Consider the following 6,000-nt stretch of genomic DNA (forward strand, 5'->3'; position numbering starts at 1 on the left):
GGGGACTGGAGGCCACATGTAGAATTAGCAATTCATTGGTCCCCCATGAGTGTACAATGTGTCCTAGTGCTGGTGGACAGAGGGGCTGAATGTTCTCTGATTTATGGCAACTTTTTATGAGCATTTTCCTGGGACCCCTGCTGTGATAGATGGCTATTGGAGTGAAGAAAGTGCAAATCCCATTGGGGATAAGGCTTCTACCTCCCAAAGGAGTACACCGTGTACATTTCTCTCACCCCTGAATATATTTTGGGGGTGGATATCCTGCAGGGCCTGTGGTTACAGATCACTGCAGGTGAGTTCAGACTGAGAGTACGTGTGGTAAAGGGAGTTCTGAGGGGAGATACTAAGCATCCACCTGTAGCTCTGACAAATACTAAGCAATAGAAATTGCCTGGGGGACACAAGGAAATTGGAGAAACTCTGTAGGAGTTGGAGAAGGTGGGCATCATAAAGCCCACTCATAGTCCTTTTAATTCCCCAGTGTGGAATTTGATTCTCCTGGTGTATAATTGGATTACAGGGAATTGAATAAAGTCTTACCCCCTTTGCATGTTGCTGTCCCTTCTATAGCAGCCCTTGTGGACACCCTCAGTCATGAACTAGAGCAGTCTTAGTTCATGGGCTGTACAGAACAAGGTGGGGGCTGGATTTGGCCGGCAGCATGTAGTTGGCTGGTCCCTGATCTAGACTATCCTGAAACAAATATGTAAGTCTTCGTTGCCCCTCAACATTCTGGTTTCTTAAAGATATTTGAGTGAAAAATTTGAAAATTTGTTTTCAGAAAGAAAACCTGAAAATTGATTTCAGATCTGATTTTTGTTTGTTTGCCTCTCCTCCTTCCCTGAGACTCCCCATGGCCTTGGCCATTGTCCCCAGGAAAAGCACCAATCAAAAGGAAGTCCGTTTTGGTTTCTTAGAGCTTCTTCCAGTGTTGAATCCCTGCAGGCTGCTCAAACAAATGCAGCAAAGCCCAAACCCTAGAAACCCTGGAAGCCTAGGCAGGATGCAAAACTCCAGTCTCGGCCAAAGGCCAGAGTGAGAAAGGAGGGGGCCACAGGAGACCCTAAGTCCCAGCAGGGCCAGTCAGAATCCTTGTCAAGACTGAATAGGGGCCACACATCCAGGTTCTAGAGCTGTTGTGTGTTCAACTCAGACTCTCATTTTTGCAGGGTTTCTTTGGATGGCCTGGGTTCATTTCAGGAAGGCTTGACTTCATTCATTCTCCATAGTCAGTCCCAGAGCCCACACTGTGGTGTTCACTCATCTACAGTACATCTTCCTCCTTCCCTGTGCAAACAGAACCAAGAGGCTTAATGGTCCTCAGAGCAAACATTTGTGCACCCCTTCACCTTGAGAGAGTCTGTAGTAATATCTAGGTGTCATAAAGGATGGACAAGGAACTTGAGGGAGGCACCTCACTTTGTCTCCTAGAATCCCCAGGATTACTTTCAGAGCTTCATGTGCATTCACTTTAGTACTTTATGCTATTTAATGCTATTTACGACGGCACTAATCCAGAAAGGGCCCCTTAGGAAACTTGAATATTGGAAGATACAGATTGGATAATGCCAGATCAGTATCCTTACTCAGATAAGGGTTTTTAAGATAAGGATTTTCTACATAAAGCTTTACCCTTGAAACTTCAGTAGCTGGGCAATGTCTTGATCTCTATGTGGGATCATGAACCCACAAGTAGCCATTGAACTGAAGTAGAACCTGCTTAAGCCCTGGAGTCTCTTCATGGCTCAGTTTATAATTTCTAGAAGAATAAAATATGGACAGGTTCTGTTTCCTCTTTTCGTGTGTGATATTTCCTTAATGAACCGATACACTTTTGCACAAGCTCTGTAAGTACCCTGCTTCAGGGACTAGAAAGGCATAGACTCCCTTTCATAGAAATTGTAATAATAGTAACTGCCATTTTGAGGACTATGTCCAGAGTAGGTAAGTGTCCATACATGTTCATTCAGTCTGCCCAACAACCCTGTGAGGTAGGAATTAGGATGTCTGCCTTACAGATGATGAAGTGAGGCTCAGAGAGGGAAATTGATCTTCCCAAGTTTACACAGCTAGCAAGTAGTGCAGCTAGAGGCAAGCTAGATCCATCACATTCTGGAATCCTCACTCTTACCCACTGTGCTATACTTGTATTGGTCTTATTTTCACAGAATGCAAACAGCTAGGAGTCAGGGCCACATGCTGTTCCTCAGCTCTCTGGAAACTGAAGTTGCAGTTTGAGGTGGCTAGCCCTACCTGACTAGCATTCAGAATCCTCTATCACAAGGCAGCTTAGCTCAAAGCAGCTGTGTTTTGCTAATGAAGTCTGAGCATTCATGAAGAAGGAGAATCCTGTGTCCTCAAAAGCTCATTTATCTGTTCCCCAGAGAAGAGTCAAAACTATTTTCTAAGAATTTGGACCTAGCTTGACAGTAATGTGTCTTACTTAAGAGCACTGTCTTTGGAGTTTGATCTAGGTTCTGCCATATTATTTAGGGTATGTCTCTAAATCCTTCTGTGACTTGGTTTTCTCATCTGTAAAATGGCAATAATTATGCCTGTCTGTATTGAAAACCCTGTGGAGTGTCTTCTAATTACAATGGCTCCCTGAATATATCCCCAAACATGCACACACACACACACACACACACACACACACATGCACATACACAGAGCCCTCAGCTGCTTTGTTTGTGTTATCAGTCAGGGTGGGGGCCAGGGCATATCCAACTCAAACCAGGCCAAGCACACTCTCTCTCCCAGCATTCTAGATTTGGAATTGAGAAAATCTATTACTTTCTAGATTGATCTTGAACTTGGGGCTCAGGGGTGGTCACATATCCTCCAACATATGGTTTGAGAAACAAACAGAGGAAGATGGTCATCAGAGAAAGAAAAATGAAGTAGCTGTGAGAGAGAAGCAGAGGTTACACCCTTGCTTCTTTATACTCTCTTCCACCCTTTGGCGGTTGGAGTCCTGACAAATGCCTCACAGCCTTGTTAGGATTAAAATGTTAGGATGTCTGTAAAGATCTTAGCCTGGAATCAAGCAAGTGCCCAATAAAGTGCATTTATGAATTGTTACTTGCTTGGCTCACATCTGGGAGGGAGCATCTCTTCAGGCAGGGCAGGGGTCTTGTTAAGCTTTTTCATCACAAGACAAAATTAAGTTTGTTTAGGTGTTATAGACCAACAAGGCTTACATGTCTGTTTAACTGGAAGCACAAAATAGCTGCACCCCAAGTTACATCTAGGGAAGATGATCACATACCAAGAAGTGGGGAACCCTTCAAGGGTTGCTGTTTCTTTCTTGAGCAGACCGGGAGTCAAGTTAAATGCCAATGGAATTCCCTTTGGTAGGCCTGGGGGAGCCACGTGACAGTTGGTTTCCACTTCAAGTTTGTTGTCTCTTATGCCAACATGGGTGTTGTAGAATGTTAATTTATTTTTCCTTCTCTGTAACAGCAAGCCCACCTTGTTTGTACCACATCCCCAGCATTTAGCTCAAGGCATGGCACATAGGAGAGTAAAAAGTTGTTTTCAAAAAACTGGATGCAATTTTAAATTCACTAATATTAATACTTGCCCACTGTCAAACATCCAGGAAGTAGCCACACAGATGGATTCCAGCGGAGGTTTATCTAGCTCCAAAGCCATGTGCTTTTGGATGTTAGGGCCTTTATAGAGCTTCCACCTTGGCAACTAAAGGACCCCACTCTGGGTCCTATTCAGACCCATCCTCAGCTCTGTGCTCTAAAATCCCTCCCACTCTCCCGCTCTTCTCTATGCCCCACTCTTCCCTTCAGTAAACACTCCATTCATTTATTACTCTCTTTACTATGCGTTCATTTAATAATTATTGAACAGAATAGACACCCATCATTGAGCATGGAAGACAAAAGATAAATAAGACCCCTCCTCTATCCTGGCCATCAGGATATTCACAGGAAAGAAACGTAAAAATAATGATAATAATAACTACAATGTAGTGTGCTAAGTGCTACAACCAGACAGGTACAAAAAGTCACCTCTCTCAGGGACAGGGATTGAGGACAGTTTTGGAGGTGGCATTCATGCTGAGCGTTGTTAGACACAGCAGAGAAAGAAAGGGAAAAGGGATTCCAAGTTCAATGAACAGCCTGAACTGGGCTATGCAAGCATAAAGTACTTAGCAAGGGGCAGCAACCAGAGACCCCCACGTGCCTGGGTGGTTGGGGACCAAGAGATTAGGAGCAAGGGAGGGGACAGGGGAGCAGGCTGGGGCCCCAGTGCCAAGGCTCTGAAGTCCTCATTCAACACTGAGCAACCCAAGGGACAAACTACGTGTTTAGGGCACCAGCAAAATAGGGCACCCAAAATAAAATCAGAGGAGAGGATAGCTAAAAAGAAACAACTTTAATTTCAACATACCTTTGAGTTTTATGCAATTTCAGAAAATATTTTTTGCATTTTTAGCATTTTTTGGAATTACATATGGAGAACATCGCTCTAATGTTTACAGGGTCTGTAAAGGTTTCTGTTATAGAAATTGGACATGAACCAATCTCAGCTTTGGGATAGGTAGAATTGAGTTAAGAAAAGTTGCAAAATTGCTTTATGAATAACCTATCACTGGACTTCTAGGATACTACCCAAGGATATTAGCAATTTATGAGGTCAGTTATTTGCCCAAAGGACCTCAATTTGGTAACTTCAAGAACTGTGACAAATGAAATATAACAGGGAGGGCCTTTTCTTGTAGTCCCAGAATTAGGAACCAGGACGCCTGGTGAAACACCAAGTACTCCACTTTTTAAAGAGAAGTCAACCATTTTCCCAGGACCTTATTAATAGGCTGCAGACTTGTCCTGCCATTCCCAACCAGCCCAGTCTTCCTTATCTTATATTAAGACCTCTTACGAACCGCAGTGTTCATGGCCCAAAGTTATACATGCCTACCCCCAGCCTGCTGCCATTGGTGAGGGAAGAGGGCATATTCGTCCCCAAACCAAGGGGAATGTGTGTTTCAGAGAATCACTCATCCAGGTTAGGAGGGCCTACAAGAAGGGGGAAGTGAAATCTCACTCCCCAGCTGGTTGGTTCCTGCAGTGCCACCCCACTTCCATCACAGTGCAACGTGTAAGAGATCCTGGAGGAGCTTAACATGTACATCGGGAGTGTCAGTCCTCCGAAGTGAAGGTGGACAAGATGAAGTGGAATGCTTTGCCAGGAAAACTACATATACAGGCAAAGACCACCACACCTGCCTCAGTGCCCAGCAGTAGAGAGAATCAGACCAAGCCAGAAGGAGACTAAGGTCACCTCCTTACCACCAGCAGGTGACCTAGGAGTATCCTTGCTGGCTGTCCTACTACCTCTCCCTGTCCTCAATGCCAGAGGCACCAGGGCCTGGAGCAGGGGGCCATGGGGAGAGAGCAGACTGTGCCTTTGCTAGCTAGCATCGAGTTCCTAGATCATAATTTCTACAAGACATATTCCTCATGCACAGCATGTGCCTAGCCCATAGAAGACATTTAATATTTGTGTTGAAAAATGAATGAGTGAATGAAAGTACATAATAAAAGTACCCACGCCTCATCTTTTTTCTTACTCACTCACTGCTTTCCTGGTTTAGGGGTCACATTTGTCATTCAGAGGAGAGTATTCCTTTGGCTCAGGGATTTGCTTAGGTAGTAATGGATCATTACCCCAGGGTACATGTGATATGTGTTCTCTAGAAATGTCAGTTCCTGGGTGGGGCTTAGGCACCCACAGTCTCTAGTCCCACCTCAGTCTTGCATTCCAGCTCAGTGGGCAGAAGGGCATACATTTCAGCTGTTCTCAGCCCTGCTGTGGTTTTATTGAAGACTTCCAACAGCAACATGAAGTTGGGAAGCTTCCTTCTCCTGGTGATCCTCATCACCTTCACCGTGGAGGTACAGGAGCTTCTGGCTGCAGTGAGACCACAGCAACTTTTGGGTGAGTCCAGGCAGAAGAGAGTCCTGTTCTTTGAATGAGGGA

Source organism: Manis pentadactyla, chromosome 4, assembly GCF_030020395.1.
Source record: "Manis pentadactyla isolate mManPen7 chromosome 4, mManPen7.hap1, whole genome shotgun sequence".
Taxonomy (NCBI): domain Eukaryota; kingdom Metazoa; phylum Chordata; class Mammalia; order Pholidota; family Manidae; genus Manis; species Manis pentadactyla.